The sequence below is a fragment of the Leopardus geoffroyi genome, chromosome X (genome assembly GCF_018350155.1).
Source record: "Leopardus geoffroyi isolate Oge1 chromosome X, O.geoffroyi_Oge1_pat1.0, whole genome shotgun sequence".
Classification (NCBI taxonomy): Eukaryota; Metazoa; Chordata; class Mammalia; order Carnivora; family Felidae; genus Leopardus; species Leopardus geoffroyi.
The window spans coordinates 25,702,141-25,724,473 of record NC_059343.1 but is presented as its reverse complement, the minus strand read 5'-3'; the positions used below and the strand labels follow the sequence as shown (position 1 = coordinate 25,724,473).

At 39.7% G+C, this 22,333-nt stretch overlaps 1 protein-coding gene across 2 annotated transcripts in view; it reads right to left on the bottom strand.

Annotated features, from left to right (window-relative positions):
• MAGEB3 (MAGE family member B3) overlaps window positions 1-22,333 on the bottom strand; it is a 201,072-nt gene that overhangs the window by 140,107 nt on the left and 38,632 nt on the right. For both annotated transcript variants that reach the window (XM_045471745.1, XM_045471746.1), the window contains exon 2: window positions 3,178-3,335. The gene's annotated coding sequence lies outside the window, so the exon portion shown is untranslated. The remainder of the gene's footprint in view (window positions 1-3,177; window positions 3,336-22,333) is intronic.

Genomic DNA, 22,333 nt, shown 5'->3' with positions numbered 1-22,333 from the left:
TTTTGTGGGAGAACACCTACGCGCTGGTAGGAGTGCAGGCTTCCTTAACAGTGAAGCTGTGGCACTTCCAAAAATGGTTTTAACAAACAGTTTCTTTTCAACTTGCCTGTTTGTAGTGATTTTAACCAGTTCCACCAAACCAGGTAATTAAGATGTGATACTCCTCTCTACAGTGACCTCAACTTGTCCTATATATTAGACCACAGAATTAAGAGTATGGGCTCTGGCATCAGAGTAACTGGGCTTAAATCTCAGGTCAGTCATTAACGAGTTGCTTGATGTATGATGAGTTACTTTATCTGTGAACCTCAGGTTCCTCACCCAAAAACCAAAAGAAAACAAACCTATTTTATGGATCACTGACAGTACAGTAACAATGCATGTATGTACATCTTTTACCATGGTGTCTCACAGACAGTACGTACTCAATAAGTATTAACTCGTGTTATTTTGACTACTATGGCTTTATTATAAGTAACTGATTTATTGTAACGATCGGGTCCATATAACATAGTAAGGACTATGAAATAACAGCCACGTAACCCAACATGAGTTGCTGGGTGAGAAGAGGGTCAAGGACCCTTGTGAACTAACAGGGCAGCCTGATGCAGTGTCATGGATGTTGGCAAAAGACAGGAGACTCCTGAACCAGAAACAAAGGACTTTGTTACGGCACAGCAGGTGTCACGAGCGTCATATGTGTGTGAGGTCCCCCTGCTCCCTCCCAGGTCTCCTGAGGGCAAGGTGGAGCACTGCAGGTGGATTCTGTGTTTGGAGAGGGCAACCCCAGAGGAGGAACCCCAGGCTTAGGAACTTCCAACCTTTTACAGAAGGTTGATAGCAAGCCTGCCCAAACTTTGCCCTGAGGAAGATGGCAGCTTTACTATTCTTAAAGGCAAAGGAATCTTCTTCCCTCTTCCCTAGAGGGGGATACCATCTCTACTGTCTAAGACCGTTGGCTACACAAACTACCTTGAAAAGAGAGCCCAGAACAAAATGCACCAATGCACCTAGTGCCCATTCACAAGATGTACAGAAACGTGAGAGAAACATGAAGAATTGTCCCCTAAAAAGACAAAAACAGAGTGGGTATGGGGAAGAAAAAGGTTTTTAAAAACAGGACAGACCATGAATAAATAGTGTAGGATGAAGTGTTTTTCTTTTAGATCCTTCTTCACTTTTTACTGATACATATTGTATGTGCACAGGAAAATGCTTGAACCATAATTAGACAATTCACTCAACTTTCAAAACAGCACAACCACGTCAACAGCACCCAGACTGACAAAAGGCTAATTTCTGGCTCTCGGAAGACTCCCGTGTGCTCTCTTCTAGTCACTAAACCACTTCCCAAGGGTAACCACTAACCACCGATGAGTTTGGCCTGTTTTTCAACTTAATTTAAAGGGCACCAAAAAACATATAGTCTTTTGTGACTGGTTTTCTTCCTGACTTGTTTCTTCTACACACTACTTCAGTGGTAAGATTTATCCACACTATTGCCTTGGTTTACTGGAATTGCTATGTGATGTTCCATTATATGATGGCACTAGACTTACACATTCTCCTGCGGATGAGCACTTGGACAGGCCCTGGCTTTGGATTGTAACAAATATTGCTATTCCGAACATTCTAGTACATGTCTTTTGGTGAAGCCACATTTGCACTTCTGCTGGGTATAAACCTCTAAGGACAATTCTGGGCCTGAAAAGCAGTTTTGAAAGGGTTAAAATACACTAATGCAAGGTCCTGTGTTAAAATACTAAGACCTCTTGGTTATTATTTGCCTCCAAAGAGTGCATCTGCATCAGCGTGAAACAACATGCCACTCCACGACCATGATTAAAATAAAAGAGTTTGTAGAAGCCAGTCTAAATGAGACATTCTCATCAGCCTACATACGAAGTCTTAATTAAAATACATTCACATTAAGACTCCAGCACTTTAGGGCTGCTATTCACTTTTGCTGCAAAACAAGCAAGGAGGCAGAGATAGGCTTGAGGCGTCTGGAAGCGAACATACCCAAAAGTAGAACAGACAAAACAGAAATGAAAGCTAATATGGAACGAAAATACCTGTGACAGAAAGTCCCAGTCATGCTAGAAGAGAAGCCTAAGAAGAAATTGGTATGAATATATTCCATATACTTGGAATACTCAATTGGCTATGTAAGAAATAAAATTGTGTGAAAAGAGTGAATTTACTGGTTAGGTTCACCGAGCCAAGGGAAAATAGCAGGTGGAGGCATTAATCCACTGAAGCAATTGCCCCCCAACACAAGATTCTATCTGCCAGAATATTAAAAAATAACAACAACAACAGGAAGTTTAAGAATTGTAGCCAAATCCAGCACTGTACAGAGACACAAAAGGCAAATGAGAAAGTCAAAAGGGATAGAAATCAGGCCAGGTCTCTAAGGTAACTTTTCAAAAAAAAAAAAAAAAAAAAAAACATGAACTACACACATTATAGGAAAAATGCAAGATACTAACATTTGAGGACAAAAGTAATGCCACTTGCAAAATACACTGAAAAGTTCTACAAAGACATTCTACAGTTATACCAGCTATGAGGAGACTCACGTCTCCTTCCCCCCTCCAAAAAAAGGAGAGAAAACTGGTAAGAGTTCATGAAATATCTAGAACAAATGGATCATACTGATGAAATTGACCAGGGAATGCAAGAAATCTACCTATTCAGGTATTTTCTTTTTTAAGTTTTAATGTCTCCTCACTGCCTCATCACATTTCTGTTTCTCTTTTGCAAAGACATGGGAGGAAATTTTAAAAATATATATAGAAAAGAAATAATTTAAGCACAACGAAGTTCAGTCACCATGGGCAGCAGTGAGAAGGCTCCTCCCAGATGGGGGAGGCTTGTTCAAGCATATACATGAGCTGCTGTGGAGGACAGAGAGACCACACATGACTGTTCCCTCTGCAGCATGGGAACAATTACAGTAGTCCACCGTCATCCATGGGGGACTGCCAGGGGGTGCCTGAAACCATGGATAGTACCAAGCCCTGTATATACTTTGTTTTTTTCCTTCCCATATATACCTAGGATACAGTTTAGTTTATAAATTAGGCATAGGAGATTAGCAACTGACAACAGAATAGAACAATTATAACATAATGTAATAAAATACCTGAATGTAATTAAGCGTACTACACTCACCTTTCTTATTGTCCCGATGTGAGATGATACGACACCTATGTGGTGAGATGGAGTGAGCCGAATGACACAGGCATTGTGACATTAGGCTACTACTGACCTTCGCACACCTCATCAGAAGGAGGATCACTTGCTTCAGGACCATGCTTGACCCCGGGCACCTACAACAGCAAGAAGAGAACCGCAGATAAGGGGGAGACTACTGTACTGCATCAGGGAGTGGGGCATTCTTCAGCGTAGTCTCACCGAGAACTCTTAAAGAATCACGAGCTTTAATTTTTTTATTTGTATGTAATTTATAGCTACCAAAAGTACTTTAAGTTTGCTCTAAAGTAATGGTTTTCAAAGTATGGTTCCCAGACCCTCAGTATTGGCATCACCATTGGAATTTGTTAGAAATGCAAATAAATTATTGGTTGGGGCCCAGCAGAGTTTTAGTAAGACCTCCAAGTGATTCTGATTCCGGCTAAAATTTGAGAATCACTGCTCCAAAGCATTTAAAAATTCAGAAGAATGAGTAAAAGCACAAGCATCCATTCACCAATAACCCCATCTCTGAATGTAAACTTGTTGTGGAGGAGAACCTAAAGCTTTTTCTAGGATTTACATCCACATCTTTTTCAGTCATGTCAACCTAAAACTGTCAGGAGGCAATAATTAAGCAAAGCATTTATGTGGGGTCAAAATTGCCATTTGGGGTACACAGATTTGGGCAGCAACTCACTAGGTGTTCCAGTAGGTAGCAAAAGCCCAGGATTTTTCAAGACAAAAAGGGAATGTTTGTTTATATTGGTTACAAAGAATTTTGCTTGCTGGCAGCAGAAAACTAATCTTGGCTAAACATAACCGGTTGCTAAGGCTATCACTAAGCAAATGTCTTTTACTGTAGCAAGTTGCAGGTGTCTGTGCAGAGTCCTTGGAGTATTTGTGGTTTGGCTCATTGAAAAGTTCATGGATCCACCTGGTGAGGACACGCATAAGGCCCAGCTCCATTTTAAAACCCTTGACCTAAGTGACCCCATTTCATTTCACCTTTCACACTCTTGGTATCTCTGGTTGGCCCCACCTTCCCTTTCATTCTGCTAGATATAGGGTCTCATAAACGGTAAAACTCTTTAAGGTTCAGAGTCTTGTTCTTGGAATATCAGAAGTCTAATTCTAGCATAAACTGAAGATGATAACTCAGAGAGAACCCTCTTTGACTCAAGCGTAGATTAGACTGTGTAGGCTGAAGGCAGAGCAGAGCCACAGGGGAAGTGGTAAGAGTTCATAGGCTAGTGAGACATGAAAAAGGGTCCTGAGCCCTCATCTCCCACCCCAGCTCCCAACCAAGCCCCTGACTCAGGGGGAGTAGTGTGGAGAAGCTCCTGGTTTTGTGGTGGGGGTTAGGTGGGTGTGCGGAAGCAAAAGAGTTATCTCCATTCTTGGTCTATTCATTGGGCTTATGACAGTTTCATAGGATTCCCTGTGCCATTCTGTGGTACTGTGACAGAACAGCTCAGGCTCTTGAGTGGAGTCTAGAAGCTGATTTTCCTAGAGTGGGGTAAGAGGTCAGAATGTTCCCCATGTGCAGGACAGTGGCATAGACAAGGCATGAAGAGGGCATCGCTGTCAGGAATGAGGCAAGACGCACAGACCTAAGACACCTGGAACATATAAAGTCCAGGGAAAGTGTGTGGTCACTTACTGTGGTAAGAACACTTGACCTGAGATATATTCTTGTAACAACGTGATCTGGCAATCCCACTTTTGGGTATTTATCCAAAAGAAAGGGCAAAGAGATAGCTACACTCCTGTGTTCATTATAGCACTATTCACAAGAGCCAAGATAACTTAGATTATGATTATCAATGTGATTATGAGTGGACAACTTTGGAATATTAAAAACCTGGACAAAAAGAAAATGTGATATGAGCATACAATGGAATATACTCAGCCTTGAAAAATATGGAAATTCTGCAATGTTTCCAAGAATATGGATGGTCCTTGAGGACATTATGCTAAGGGAAATAAGCCAGTCACAGAAAGACAAATACTATGTAATTCCCCTTACATGGGCTACCTAAGTAGTTGAATTCATAGACTCACAGAGTTGAATGGTTATTGCCAGGAGCTAAGGGGAGGGGGAGATCAGAGTAGAAGAACACTTTAAATCTGGTAAGATAAATTCCTCCCTGATTTTTTCCCCCAACTATCCTTTGGCCACTATGTTTCCAACTATGCACACGAACATGAAATTCAGTTTGTCATGCATTATTAAATATCTTAAGATTATTGTCTGGTATTGAGTCCATGAATTAATTTGATACATTCCTGATGTATGTTGGAAGATTATTTTTTAATTGACATGTTATATTAGTTTCAGGTGTACAACATAATGATTGGATATCTGTATATATTGTGAAATGCTCACCACGATAAGTCGACTTAATATCCATCACCACACAGAGTTACAATGCTTTCCTGTGATGAGAACTTTTAAGATCTACTCTTTTAGCAACTTCCAAATATACAATACGGTACTATGAACTAGAGTCACCATGCCATGCATTATATTCCCAGGACTTATTTAAAAGTGGAACTTTATACCTTTTGACAACCTTCACCCATTTCTCCCACCCTCCACCCTCCCTGCCTGTGGCAGCCACCAATCTATTCTCTGTACAATTTGATACATTTTTAACATTCACTCTCAAATCCATCATCACAGTACAACTCTTAGATTTTCTTTTATGGCCTTCAGTATTCTTTCCTAAAATAGATCTTTCTTACACTTCTTCTTAAACATATTAATGGGAGGTTTTTTTCTTTATATTTTAGGGAGAACGCATGAGAGTGGGGGAGAGGGGCAGAGGGAGAGACAGAATCTTAACCAGGCTCCATGCTCATCGTGGAACTCAAGCCGGGGCTTGATCTCACAATTGAGACATCATGACCTGAGCTGAAATCAAGAGTCAGATGCTTAACTGACTGAGGCACTCAGGCACCCCCATAAGAGATTTTTAAAAATCATCCTCGTTGCTACTGTGAGTGGGGTATTCTTTTTATAGAGATTTCTGTTGTTCATCCAAGAAATATTTATTGATGGGTGGTACGGGTCCCTTGCATTTTAAAGTGGTTATTTCTGATGCACAGCAAAGCTTTAAGGATTTAGGTATTGTTACTGTACATGTGGCCACCTTTATGGGTTTCCTGATTAGTTTTATAATTTTTGTGGTTGGTTCTCTTGGATTCATATTGTCTGCAAATTACAATTTTTTTTATTTTCCTAATATTTTTTATGACTTCTTACATTTTAATGTCCTATTACACTGGCTAGGCTTTCCAGAACACTATTGTAGACATAATGAGCATTCTTGTCTTCTTCCTACCAATAATGAGAATGTTGCTCAAGTTTCCCTATTAACTATGATGTTCACTATACATTTCTGGTAGGTGCTCTCAAGTTAAGAAATTTATAATAATAGGATTGTTAAGAGTTTTTATTAGGAAAAGTTTTTGGGATGTGGCAGCCACCCAATTTAAAGATTGTGGGATGAATCTTTAATATTCTTACACTTGAGTATTTCTTGCACAAAAATTGTATTGAGCACTTCCACATTTATTTCCATGAGATTAGCTTAGAAGGTTTTATAAGATTTGGATATCAGGGTTGTGCTAGCCTGGTAGAATGCATGGAAGAAGCCTTCCGTCATTTTTTATGCTCTCAAAAATTTAAGTAGAAAAAAATACTTTCTGTTCTTGAGTTTTGTAGAACTGACCCACGAAACTAAGTGGGCCCGTTACCTTTAGAAGGGTGGTTATTCATATGACTTTCTTAGTATTTTACAGCCACGTATCCGTTCTGTCTCCTTGTCTTCTTCAGTCAGGTGTTGGTAATTTACATTCTTCTAGGAAATGATCCATTTTATCAGAAAGGAGCAGGAAGCTTAGCTTAGAATCCCCATGATTTCCGGTATCATTAATAATTTTTGAGGTACCTGGGTGGCTGAGTCAGTTAAGCATCCGAGTCTTGGGTTTGGCTCAGTCCATGGTCTCAGGGTTTGATTCAAGCCCCGTGTAAGGGCTCCACACTAGTGCAGAACCTGCTTGGGATTCTTTCTCCCTCTCTATCTGCCCTTCCTTCCCCCCTCCCCTGCACGAGGGCGCTCTCTTTCTCGAAATAAATGGATAAACTTAAAAAAAAAAAAAAAAAAAAAAAAAAACAGAATTTTTCTGGGCCTGAAAAACTTTAGAGTGTTTTACTCTCAGACCTAAGTAACTTATATTTTTTCTTTGTCCATCTCACATTTTTCCTTGGTCTGTTTTTGAGGGCCAGAAGTTTGCCAGGTTCTGCTCTATGCCTTTCTCCAGCCACAGTTCACTCTGTAAGCATCAATACCCTCCTCAACTGTTTGGCGTTGCCTTTACTCTTCCTGCTCTTGCTCCTCTATCAGTCAACGCTTCAGAAATTCCTCCACATTTCGGACCACTTTTGTCCGTCTTTTTTTCCCCCCAGCACTGGACACCAGTGTTCCTCAAACTCTAAGGTGCATACAAGCACCCGAGGATCTTGTTAAAATGCAGATTCTGACTGAGAGGAGCAGGGTGGGCCTGAGATTCTGCATTTCTAACAATTCCCAGATGCTGCTGCTGCTGGCCCTTGGACCACACTGTGAGCAGCCAGGCTGTAGCCCTTGCTGAGGGAAGCGAAAGAAGCCTTGAAGGTTTCCTGGTGCAACTGTCTCAATTAAGAATTTAAAAAACATATTCATAGGGGTTAAAAGCCACCTTTTAGGCCCTGGCAGATAAAGTCAGTGAAATGAATGTATACCCCATTCAGATGTAAGGACTTCTCAGTTCAACCATGCACTATACATCTCAGCACAGGGAACAGTTTTGTTCAGCCAGTACTTCCAAAGAAAACAGCAAGTTTGGTCTTTGTGTCTCTACCCTGGCAAAGTCGAGAGGTCAGCCCCATGCGGAAGTGACAGTCTAGCTGGTGCTTTTTGAAAAGACCTAAGACTACCGTCGCCGCCCTCCAGGCTCTTCACCATTCTCACAGTGAATCCTGCGCCCCAGCCCCCCTCCCCCGTCGCCAAAAAATCTCTCAATTTATTTCTACACTACTGTAGCATGACTGCACCACCACATAATGTGTACATGCTCCCATGCCCAGCAAATAGTAGGGGCCAAATATTTGTTGAAAATGTAAGGGTGAATTGAAAAAATGAAATTCCCCTTGTTGCCAAAAGGCAAAGAGACTTCTTTCCCCTCTCCCTTACCAGGAGGAACCTAGAATTTGTGAAACCTTCCTCTAACTCTTTGGTATGTAAGCAAATCTTTGCAAAAGCTAGGTAAGCCCATTGTTAGCTTTGCAACTCAGGAGTGTTTTTCTTAAGGGTCTGAGGACCATCTCTTTGAAATGTAAAACATTAAAGAAGACAGAGCCCCCCTATTTTTCTGTCACCTGGGGAATCTAGCCTAGCTGCCTTTCTCTGAGCGGTAAACTATTTGCTTCTCATAGAGATAAGAAAAAATTTCCTATTCTTTTGGATAAAAGCAATTAGCAAAAACATGGCTGCCTCAATTACCAGGTGAACTTGGATGAACTATGAAAGAATGCATTGCAAGGGTGCTGTCAAGTCCTCTTACAAGAAGACAAGTGGCCACTCATGTGGAGAACATGTACCAAATGAATTCTAACTGCGTGGCTTTATAAAAAGGGTGGGATGTCTTTTTGTCTATTTTTATCTGATTTCCTACAATACACATTGTCATCTGCTTTAATGCTTTTTCAATAAATCTGTGTCTTTCTTTTCTACATCTTGTGGAGAGATTTTGGGGGTTGGCACATTTGTAACTTTCCACAAAAGTAAAAAAAAGAAGAAAAGAAAGGAGGGGAAACAAAAATAAACCAGAATACAAAGTCAACAAAGCAAAGAAGAAAGGGAGGAAGGAAGAAGGGGGCATCTACATACAAAAAAAAAATTTTAATCTATATGCAAACCTCATACCCTTTACAAAAAACAACTCAAAATGGGTTATAGACCTAAATGTAAAACTCAAAACTATAAAACTCCTAGAAGATAACACAAGAGAAAATATAGGTGACCTCAGGTATGGTGATGATTTTTTAGATACAACACCAAAAGCATTATCCCATGAAAGAAATCAGTGATGTGCTGGAGTTCATTAAGATTAAAAACTTCTCCACTGTGAAAGATAATGTCGAGAGAATAAGAAGACAAAGCACAGACTGGGGGAAATATTTATAAAAGATAGATCTAAGAAAGCGCTGTTCTCTGAAATATATAAAGAACTTAAAACTCAACAATAAAAAAAAAAAACAAATTTAAAAATGGTCTGAAGACCTGAACAGGCATCTCACCAAAGAAGGCACACAGATGGAAAACAAGCATATGAAAAAACCACTAAGCACATGAAAAGATGTTCAAGGTGATGTGCCATTAGGGAAGTGCAAATTAAAGCAATGAGATACTACTACACACCTATCAGAAAGGCCAAAGTCCAGAACACTGACAACACCGAAGGCTGGTGAAGATGTAGAAATACACACTTTTACCATACGATCCAACAGTCATTCTCCTTGGTATTTACCCAAAAACACGTCTACACAAAAACCTGCACGTGACTATCGATAGCAGCTTTATTCCTAACCGGTAAAACTTGGAGGCAACCAAGATGGCCTTCAGTAGGTGAATGAATAAATAAACTGCAGTATATCCAGGCAACAGAATGCTACTCTGTGCTACAAAGAAGTGAGCTCTCCAGCCATGTAAAGACATGGAGAAACCTAAATGCGTATTCTTTTTTTTTTTTTTTAATTTTTTTTTCAACGTTTATTTATTTTTGAGACAGAGAGAGACAGAGCATGAACGGGGGAGGGGCAGAGAGAGAGGGAGACACAGAATCGGAAACAGGCTCCAGGCTCTGAGCCATCAGCCCAGAGCCTGACGCGGGGCTCGAACTCACGGACCGCGAGATCGTGACCTGGCTGAAGTCGGATGCTTAACCGACTGCGCCACCCAGGCGCCCCCCTAAATGCATATTCTTAAGTGAAAGAAGCCAATCTGACAAGGCTACATTCTGTGTGATTCCAACTATATGACATTCTGCAAAAGGCAAAACTTTGGAGACAGCAAAGAGATCAGTGGTTACCAGGGACTGTGGTGGCAGGGAAGGGATGAACACGCAAAGAGGATTTTTATGGCAGTGAAACTATCCTTTATGATTCTGCAATGGTGAATACATTACACATTTGTTAAAACTCCTAGTATGTACGACACTAAGAGTGAACCCTAGTGTAAAGTATGAACTTTGGGTGATTATGATGTGTCAGTGTAGGTTCGTAGATTTTAACTATTTTAATGTACTGCACAAGAATAACCATAAACTTTCCTTTTCTTTTTCTGATATCCAATAGGAATGTAACAGCCTAAGGTCTATATATAATATTTACCTTGATTTCTTCATTAAGAGATAGAGCATGTATGCTCTGTATGTTTTGTGGATTTCCAGTAAAATGCTTTAAAAAGAAATGTATTATAACCTGAAAGAACCTTTCATGTGAGGGAATATTTTGATGTTCAGAATACAAGTCCCATAGAGAATTCTGTAATTTGAGGAGTTTGAGAGGGAATTAGAAAGAATGACCAATCTTCAAAAATTCAAAAAAATATCCAATTTTTTTCTACTGGTAAGTAGCAATATTTTTGTTATTATATTAAGTGTTAAATTCCCAATCGTGTCTTCAATGTTTTCCACAGATTTATCTCTTAGGGGTAGAAAGGAAACTCTTCTCTTGCTCTTACAAGATAAATGGTCATCTATACTTATGCCTTCTTTTGAAAGTACTGGGAAGAAAACACCTACTGTTCTCTCTACATCACACTTGGTCCTCTCCATTGGATCAGAAAATCTGATTAGAGAGATTCCAGATAAGGATTACAGTTCCAATGTGGCCATCCCACTTGGTCTTCCTAGGAACGTGCATGCTCATAAGCTAACACACTGGTCCTCAAAACCAAGGCGTATCCCTTTCTGTCACTTTTTTTCGCCCATCCTTCAGGCCATGTGGGGTTTTACAATTTTAACTAACTAGATATTTGTTTACTGCCTTTCTCTGCCCACCAAGAACGTGAGCTCCCTGAAGGCAAAGATTGTGTCATTCTTATTGACTGTTTACCACAGACACAAGCAGAATTCTTTTTTCATATAATACGGACACAGTACATATCTGTTGGGTGCTGAATATAATCTTCCTATTTTATGCTTAGTTAACTGCACTTTTGGCTCTCCCTTAAATATTCTCTCGGTTTTCCCATTGTCACGCCTTTGTTACACTATTTCTTCATGTAAGGCTCTTTCCCTTTAATTCCCACCTTTGGTCTCATTTCTTTGCTTTTGAAATCTTATTGATCCTTTCAGGTCTATTTCCTTCGTACATACCCTCAGTGATCCCGCCCCTGAGAAAGTCAACGAAGTATCATCTACTTCTGTAAATACTCCTAACACTTTTTTCTCACGTATTTCTGAAGGACTTTATCATGTTTCACCTTACATTTTATTCAATCACATGCATGCCTTCTCCCTTCCGTTTCATTACAATGTTGCTGAGGATCAGCAGCATTTTTAGTTATCTTTTAGTTATCTTCCTATCTCCAACGGCATCTGGAACCTAGTGGGTGCTTTATAACTATCTGTTTTATTGGCACTGCCCGCCTAACTCTATTATTTAAACTTAATGAATTCATGAACATAACTGGATACCTAAATCATAATTCGATCTACTTACATTACTAAACAATATGTACTGATTTTTACAAATTAATTATAATACTTATATATTTAGCAATGTATAAAGTGGGACTTCTAGCACAGTAAATGCAGGTTCAGTTGTCAAGTAAGGAAGGTGTCTAACAATTTTGTTATGACCACACAGAAGCTGTGCTGTTACCCTAATTTGAAGAATCTACATATGCAGGTTAACCCCTCCACAGTCCTGACAGTCAGGGTTAACATGTTGCATCTTTTTTTAATTTCAAAAACATAAAAAGAGATGTATTATCTAAGGTTAAAATGTGAAAGAATTATGAAGGAAAATACTTTATTTTGTCATTTATGAGAACTTGGACTCTATAAGACATCTGGGTAAATATAAAAATGTTACCTTCACGGGTACCTGGGTGGCTCAGTCGGCTGAGTGTCTGGCTTGATTTTGGCTCAGGTCATGATCTCACGGTTCATGGGTTCAAGCCCCAGGTCGGGCTCTGTCTGAGACAGGGTGGAACTTGCTTGGAATTCTCTCTCTCCTTCTCTCTACCCCTCCCCCACTTGTGTACTTTCTCTCTCTCTCTCGCTCTCACAAAAATAAACATTAAAAATGTTACTTTCAAAAGCTATAAGAAGATGAAGATTTCTAATTGCCAGTGATTTTATTTTATGAGCAGCACCCAATAATGGAAGGAGAGTCTTTGTCCTGCTGGAAGCCTGGGACATCTGATGTACTATTCCCTGTCAGGGGAGGGGTTGGCATCTCCCCCTCACGTAGCTATGTTTTCACCGACACGGTAAAACTGTTCGGAGAATGGGCTATGCTTATAAAATCCTTCTGTGGTCTTACTGTTTGGTCCTTTTTGACAATTACACCCAATTGTTCAATGTTAAGTCAACTCAAAATGTCAAAAATACAATGAATACTTGTGCACATGCCTTTCTACTTAGATATGAGGTATTTATTTCCACTGAGAACTATTCATTAAGAAATGATCGAGATGATTTAATTTAAGTGGGTATATCATAAAATTTCAAGTGCATTTAGGATCTGTGCAATGTTTGAGGCTGCTCTTTGTGAAAACTAATACCCTACAAGTTAGTAAAGTGACATTGGTCTAAGCTGTCTGCATGTTCTTCTACTCACCTTTTACTACTTATAAATAGGAATCTATTTTCTCTTTTAAGGCTGGCACATATTTTAAGCTTCATCTTTTGACTTTCATTAAAGGCAGCTTGTTTTCCGTATCACATAGTAACATTTGTATACCCAGCTCCTATTGTGTTGTTTGAGGATACTTGATTCAACAAAGCTTTGCTGTTCTCAGTTTTATTTTGTCTTGTCAGGAAACATAAGACATACTAAAATTAAAATAACTCATAAAAGGTGGAGAGGGTTACTCACTGCAAAGGATTAGTTTGGGTACAGGGGGAACCACAAGAGATAGGGAAATAACCTCAGGTTAGCAACAGTGGAGGTGTCACCACCACTAGCCTAGGAAACAAGGGACAAGTTGCTAAAACCGAGAACATGAGAACAGTGTATAGAGGAGGGTACCTCAAGAAGATAATCTGAGGGACAGAGCCAATGCAAAGCAACACCGTAAGAAAGGAACTTGAGCAATAAATACGCTGCTCTCTTTCTCTTTTTCAAACCCTTCAGCCTCCCAGAGCTCCGATAGCTCAAATCCAATGAGGGGACAGATGGTAGAGGAGCCCCACTGATGTGGTCTATAGGAATACTATGGCAAGGAGCAGGGAAAAGAAGAGACGAGAACATACCTAGAGAGGAAAATAGCAAAAATCCAATATGGACCCTGTTCTATATGGTACACAGTGAACATCACATGTCCCTGACTTTTTAACTTTACTTACAGTCAAAGCCCCAATGAAATGTATTACTATGATAGGTAAGTACCATGTTTTTCATCCCTTGACCAACAACTTTTGTCAACGAGTTAGCATAATTTGGTAGTTTAATTATTGCCACCTGTGTTCATTTGTTGCTAGGTACTAATTACCTAAGAATTTCTGTTGAGGATTTTTAGTCCTCTTTGGGTCCACAGCTGTTAGAGAATTTTGGTTTTCACATTAGTACTGGACTTTCATCTTTTTTTTTAACGTGGGCTCAACTGAATCTTGAATTCCAAGTCAAAGTCAACAACACAGCCTGGGAACTAAAATTTTTAACACCCATCTGTCTAACTTTTTCACCTATAATATTTCCTCTGTGTCAATTCATGCCCACAAAACTGAATAGAAGATTAGCACTCGCTCTTGTGGATCACTGGAGGAACACAATGACACCCAGCAATCTGTGCAATACTCTTATATTTTTAACACCACGTTGACTGTGCATGGAGCCTTTTATGACTTGCTTTCCCTCATTTCCTGGCAGCAATCTCCTTATAACCTCTTCCTTTTGGCCAAAAAACAGAAGAAAGTGCCAATGTGATCATCATGCCAGCATCGGTCAAGGCTCTGCTGCCAAACAGCTTCTTCATTTGAATTAATGAAAATATTGTCAGCTGTGTCAACCATGGGGGATTCTCAGCCCTGAGACGACACAGCCCAAGGCTGGAAGACAATGACCCAAAACCACTTTCAAGGGTGTGTCACTGAAGAGCAACCTTCCTTAGGAAAAGGACAGGGTTTGCTTCCTCGTACCCTTCAGGGGCCTGGACGGGGTGGAGGGGGTGATCAATTTATTATAAAGTAACACTCTCCACAGACAGGCAAGATGCACTTGAGCTATTTCACTTAATGCGGTTTACATTAAAGGACCATCTAATATGTGCCAGGCTTTGTGCTAGGTGCTAGTGAAAACAAGACAAACGTCACACCGCTAATACGGAAACCAATGCATAAAAAGACAAATACACACAAACGACTGGTGCTTGTGGAGCTCCGAAGAGGGAAAATAGAATCTCCACTGGAGACAGAAGACTTGTTTGGGCTGGATACTGAACAATGAATAAATATGGCACGATTCTACAGATGGAGAAGAGAGGAGAGGAACTTCCAAGCAGAAGGAATAACTACTACAAAGCCTACAATTACTAACAGAGTCAAGACAGTACAAACATCATAAACCCAGTACCTTCAGTAGGGAATGAATTACCATGAATATATAGGAATATATTGAGAACACAAACTAAATCCCATTTTCTATAAATTCTCAGTGTCTAGCACACAGTAGGCATTTAACAAATGTTAAAATGAATGAGTGGTCATTAGTGCCTTGTAAAAAAAATGTTTCTTTTATTTCTCTTAAGATTTAAGCACGCCATCAATTTTGAAGTGACCAGTAGACTATGCAATCTTTACTGAGTTGGACTAAATAAGAAGTATGACGATTAATGGACAGTGAGGGAATAGTGAAGAAACCTAAGTAAGGATTTTTTGATGTGAGAGTCTCACATCTCTTGACTCTAGACATTTGGGATTAGGAGCATCAAGTAACATTTAGATCCCTATATATTTTATATTCAACCATCTCTTTCATATTGATCCATGAGTGTTCTATGGGGCCAGGGAGAGCTCACTCAGGGCTACCCTGAGTTCTCTCTGCTCTGCCTGAGGCCAGCAAAGGAAGAGACCATGAGAATCCCTTAGGAACTGTGCCTGAGCTGCGCTGGCCTTATCAGAGAGTCTGCTGCACATTTGAAGAATATGCCCAGTATCTCTTGATATGTGCAAGCTTCCACCATTGAAACACGAGTGTGTGCACATACAATGTTATATTAGGTGACTGCTTCTTCCTCTTGAAAAAGATGCCTTTTGGAACCATAGAGGCTAAAGCTTAAGAGAAGGGCTAACACTTCTCCACCTGACACAAATCTACCTTCCCGGCTGACAGCGCCATCAATAAAACCTAAGACTCCCTTACAAAGGGAAAGAGGAGTGGCATATACAAAAAGAATATGCTGTCAGCAATGCACTCTCTGAGAAAAGCAACAAGCTTGGTATGTTTTAGAGACTGAGTAATGAGAAGGCCACAGGAGCAAAATGAAGAGAGAACTGTTGGAAGAATGTTCAATAATGCATTTGCTCAGATCCACAGATTGGAAACTCTCAAACACTATGGTGCGAATTAAAGACATTCCAAGCAAAGGAAATTAATTATTAACAACATCAAGGCAGTACAGGAATCATAAGATTAGCAACTTCAATTTTAAAGTAAAAAATTACAAATAAACCGTATCCATAATGTAAGGAGAAGAAGTTGTAATTTCATAGCTCCTACAATGCCGCCCTACTGAGCACCCAAATTCCTCCAAATTGTCCTCCCACTTTCCTCCAAAAATCAAAATCACTTTGCTGTTGTTGCTTCTAAATCATAGGTTTGTGGGGCATAAGGGTGACTCAGTCAGTTAAGCAACCAACTTTGGCTCCAGTCATGATCTCACGGTTTGTAGGTTTGAGCCCCATGTCGGGCTCTGTGCTGACAACTCAGAGCCTAGAGCCTGCTTTGTATTCTCTCTCTTTCTCTCCCTCTCTCTCTCTCTCTCTCTCTGCCCCTCCCCTGCTTGTGCTCTCTCATACTCTCTCTCTCAAAAATAAAAAATACACATTAAAAAATTAAATCATAAGGTTTTAACAGTAACTTTTCTATTTGAAAGTTCAGAGAAAACTCTTTATTTGGACATAAAGTCCTTTCTCATCTGATAGCCTAAAAAAAAGAGCACATAAGAACTCAGTTTATCATAGAAACAATTCAGCAATATGAAGTGGTTTGAAAAGAATTTTAAGAATTACAGTACGGGTTCTACAGGCACTAAGGCAGGGGAATGGGGCATCCCAATGAGAAGTGGAACCAAATAGGAGTGCATCAACTGCTCAAGATTTTGCCTGAAGCAGAAAGAGAAGAAATAACTATCTTGGCTTCCTCCCTTATATTATCCCCCAGTCTCTTCTCGGTACCTTATACTGGCTGTCCCAAACCAGAAGCCAGAGGGCAAGGAGTCCCGAGGGAGTAGTGTGCAGAAGTAAGTTGCCTAGAATGCAGATGAGAGGAGGGAAAGAGCAAGGGTTGGATCTGAACAAACAAGCAAATGAGCAGAGGAGGGAAACTACAGTGGTATTAATGCATGTTCATAAATTCTCTGGCACTCTTGCTACAAAGAGTGGGATCTAATTCCCCTCTTCTTGAATATGGCTGGCCTAGTGCCTTGCTTCTCAGGAAGAGAATGCAGTTACAAAGTGACTAAATGAATTCATAAAATATACACCTTCACCTTGTTCATTCCACCTTGTCCCTTCTCCTTCTCTCCCCTTTCCCCCGTACATATTCTCTCTCTCTGTTCATCTTGGAACCCAGGTTCTTTGAGGTATAATCCAACAGAGTGAATTTAATACAGGGAAGCCATTTCAAACAGTACTTTGTTAAACAGCTAAAAAATTAAATACAGGTTAGACAGTCCATCTGGGGAGCAGCAACAGCCAAGCAGAGATGAGGAAAGGCCCCATGGAAGTAGTCTCATCATAGCCCCAGGCGACATTCCAGCTGACAGCAAGCACTGAGGGCCAGATAAATGAAGGGACAGACCTTTAGATGACTCCAACCTCAGCCTTCAAGCCACCCCTGCTGATGCCACATGGAGCAGAAACATGCTATCCCCACCGAGTCCTGCCCAAACTGCAGCATCATGAGCAAAATAAATATTACCATTGTTTAAACTACTAACCGTTGTGGTGGGCCATCCCCCAGCACTAGATAACCCCAACAAACATGCCAATGGCTCGCACATCATTCTCATTTTCTCATTTCTGCTTCAGCTAACATTTGAAGGTCTCAGTCAGAGCCAACCACACTCAAATTTTATGGCCATTTTAGATATTTATTGGCCAGTGTTACTGGCAGTAAAAACAATTTTTCAATTCATTAATTCTGATTATACGTCCAAAGGATGAGTGATTATTCGTGGACTTATTTATTCCTCCATTTAGAAACATTTCCACAGGAAGGTGTTGACAGAGCCTAGACTCCTCATAAGAAATATAAGGCTCTGAAACTTTAATTACACACATGAAATTCAAGTTAATTTACAATTATTTACTATGAACCTGAAATAAAGGCCAATTCAATAACTAAAGGAATACTTATCTGAAGGGTATTGTTGCATAAAAGATTAATTTGATAATTGTTCGTGGCATTTATTTTGTATGCCAACCTTTTATGGTCATGGGGAAAAGGGAGATGGATGAGGAGAGGAGACAGGGAACAGAGTGGAAGAACCAGAAAGAAGTGAAGAGGAGGGGGGAGTGACAAGTGAGGGCAAAGGAGAGAGAGAAGCAGGATAGTGAAGAATAATTCGAAGACAGATCTACTTTCCAAGCATGCTGACTCAATGGCCCTCTCACACAATGGAGATGTCTTGTCAATGAAAGTGAAAAAAACAAACCTAACTGGTACATTTCTCAAGATGTTTTTGAAGACAAAAGACTCGGGGTAGTTTGCTGAAAAACAGCAGATTGAGGGAGGGGAGCAGACTGTACCACTAACAAGTCACAAGACAGTGAGGTCACTTGCTGCCTTTGTGACTTAATTTCTGCATGCACAAAATGCAGATTGTTTCTAAAGTTCCTATGTTACAGCACTGAATTCTAAGATTCTAATATTTACAGGAACTTTCCTCTTGCCTGAAATGACTCTAGATTCTGATGCTATGCTTAATCCTAAAGCAAAAGAAATGTGAGACTGAGAAAAGTGATATCTAACAGTATGTCCCAGCCTGACCAGTTCCCACACACCTCACGGTGAGTTCTACAGAGCAGTGACGCTGACAATGATTCTATTGCATTTGCTTTGGTTGGTACTCACGTAAGTAGCAAAGGAAAACTGCCTTCTGTGTTTTTGTCCCGAATATTTAAAAACATAAGACAAATGAAGAACGTAATTAACCACACCCTGCTTCCATCCTGTAACATTCTCACGTTTGCCTATGAATAAAAATTAGTGAAATTATCTCCTACAGTTTGGAATGCTCTGAAAGGAGTTTCTTGTCTTGACACAGAGCTGCTGCACAAATGGAAGGAAACACCAGGAAGACGTCTCATAAACCATGTTCATTCTTCTCTATGTTAAAGAATGAAAGAAAGGAAACTAGAATCGAATCACTTCTGGGCACTATTTTCTTCTAGTGTCCCACTGTTCCTAAGAAGTATTTTATCATTATCGTCTTTCCTTTATATGTACTGAGTCTTTTTTCCTTCAGCTGATTTTAGGGTTTTTTACTTTATCCTTTATTTTGAGCACACTATGATGTGTCTACCTCTGGCTTTATTTTCATTCATCTTGCTTGGGATTTACTGAACTTTCTGAAATTTGTAGGTTGATATTTACTTTTCAAATTTGGAAAATTTGAAGCCACTTTTCATATATTTTACCTGCCCTGCGTGTCCTTGTCTCCTTCTCAAGATCCAACTACATATATGTTAGTATATTTAATATTGTTCCTACTCATTGATGTTCTATTTTTTCTCATGATGGAGGACTTTGAATCATTTTTTAAGTTTATTCATTTTTGAGAGTGCACGTGCAAGTGGGGGAGGGGCAGGAAGAGAGAGGAAAGAGAGAATGAATCCCAAGCAGGCTCTGCATTGCACCATCAGTGCAGAGCCCGATGTGGGGCTTGAACTCACAAACCATGAGATCATGACCTAATCCGAAGTCAGATGCTTAACCAGCTGAGTCACCCAGGTATCTCTTGAGTCATTTTTCTACTAAGAAGTCTCAAACTTGCTGTTCCTTTCTTCTACTGTGCCCGATCATTTTTTTTTTTCATTTCATATACAGAAATTTGTTTTTCTAGCTCAAGAATTTTCATTTTGTTATTTCTGGAATTTTAAACTCTCTCCTGTATTATCCTAGCTTGTCACCCATTGTTTTTCATCTTTTCTTAGAAATTATTTAACATATTATGGTTGTTTTAAGGTACTTATCTGCTAATAGTAAATCTGTGTCATCTGTGTGTCTGTTTCCATTGACTGTTGTTTTTATATTTCCTGAATATGGATCACATCTTCCTGCTTAATTTTGTATTACATGCCAAACTTTATACATAAAAGAATATAAAAGATTGAATTGTAATATTTTGTGTCTTTTCTTTCATCTTTCTCCTAAGAAAGGGGAACTCATTTCACCTAACAGGCAGATAGGATCAGGGGCTTGTAATTCTGATTCCACCAAGAACTGATTTCAGCTAGGGTAGGATGCAACTTTATTTTACTTTAGCTACAAAATAAAATAATGTGATTTCTTTTTGCTCTTCAGTTCTACCCTCAAGGATTAATCTCCTTCATATCATTAATATTTGAGCTGGGGGGGGGCACTGGCTCACAACTTTAATTGATTGTTTTTAACTGACCTTTGCCTGACTTTTTGGTGGCCTCCACCAGGGCCCTAAAAATCTGAGCAGTAATACACTATACAAACTCTGCTTTCTGGCCTTATCTCCACAGCAAACTCTACTACATTCTCTGCTGCTTACTCAGCATAATAGGGCATCAAATGGAAATTTTTATAAGGTAGTTTCAAGTGATTTATTTTTCCATCTTCCAAATTCCAACCCGTCATGCTAGCCAACTCTATCACTAAAAGTTCAGATGTATTTTCTTTGTCTTTCAAAGTCTCTCATCTCTATCAGACCTACTGCTCTGACCACTCACACTCTTCACAGGCACTTGCTTCCAAGTATGGAAGTGTCTGTGGCTCTTTGATCATCGGTGAAGAGCTCACCCCTCTCTGGAATTCAGTCCATTAAGACTTCTCCAGCATCGACTGTTATTCGGTAGCCTTACAGATGTGTGCAAGTATGATTATTTTCTTGTATCCACTTTCTACTAGTTGTTACAACATGGTTGTTTACATCCTTCTACATCCTGAGCAGGATTAGCACACCAAAATGGATGTTTGTACTTCTAGAACAGGCTATGGTTGAGGAAAAAAAAAGCAGCTGAAGTGTTGCAAACTCTGAAAATAAAGCGCTTTTGAGTACCAAAGTAAAATTGTATCCCATAAAGGATAAATTTAGAAAGAATGCACGATGATGATTAAAGAACTACTTTTCCTGCCTTAAATTTTAGAATTCCAAATGATGTTAAGAAAGAGTAAAGTCAGAAGGGAAGTGAAAGGGTTTGACTCTAACAGTATTCCTGAAAGAGGTCTAAGTCTGCTCTAACACAATCCTCCCCCAAGACTCCCAAGCGGGATGATAAACTCTCTAGACTATACGGAAACCTGAATAGCAAGGAGACTATGCATAGCTCTCATGGGAAATTTCACAGATATCTGCCAAGGCCAGAACAGTATTGCAGCCATAGAGAAGAAATACCCATAAGCTCTATCTAGGCAGTCAGGACCTCAAACAGGTAATGTGAGTCTCACACAGACCTTGTAAGTTACATGTGAAATACTCAAGAGAACATGTGAAAATTGTGTGAGAAGGGTAAAGAAATGGGAACAAGGAGATCCCAGAATATAGGACGCTATGTAGGCAAGAGGCTGCTACAATTCACCAATATTCATGGGCCCCTTTACATTTCCCAGACTCTTTCAGTTCGTTTGGCCTTGCGACTAGTTCTGGCAAGAGGATACTGGCAGAAGCGGTGCCAATCACTTTAGGACCAGGTGACTTAGTATTAAGTGTACTTACCACACTCTCCTTGCAGATATTAGAGGCTACATACTAAAGCACGAGAGGGAGGGGAAACAGACTCTTCTATCACTATTTGAAAAAGAGCTGCCTGGTAGAGTCCAGACCAGGAATAATCACAAGAGACTTTAAGCAAAATGTAAGTTTTTATTCTTGTGAGTCACTGAGATTTCATGTTTTATTTATTACTGAAGCATAGCTTAGCCCAGTGTTAACCAAAATGTAGTCCATGCTGGGAAGTTCTAGTCTGCAAAGTTAGTTTTTAGAATTTTTTTAAGGCAATTTGAAAGAGAAATTTTAGATCTGTTGGATTGAATAAAAAGCAAGTCCAAGTTTGTATTTTGTTTTTCTTGGCTTTTTTTAAAAATTTTCACTCTTCTGGTAATTTGTCTGTATTGTTTTTTACAAAAGTATTGGTCTGTGACAGATTGAAAATAATAGAAACTGGTTCTTTACCACTGAGAGTTTGGTAAATACTAGCTACTCTACCCTGACTAATATACCAAAGCAAAAATAGGGATATCTTAGAAGGACACAAAAATAAATTGAGGACTAAACACCAGATATTTTGCTCTGAAGGAAGGACACCGGGTAGATCCTTTGCAAACCAGATGTTCCCTATGGAGAGAGAAAAAAGAGAGGGAGAGACAGAACGATATGGAGAAGGAAACTGTATGAATTAACTATTTTTAATCATGAAATAATTGTCTAGCCAGCTTTTTTTTAGA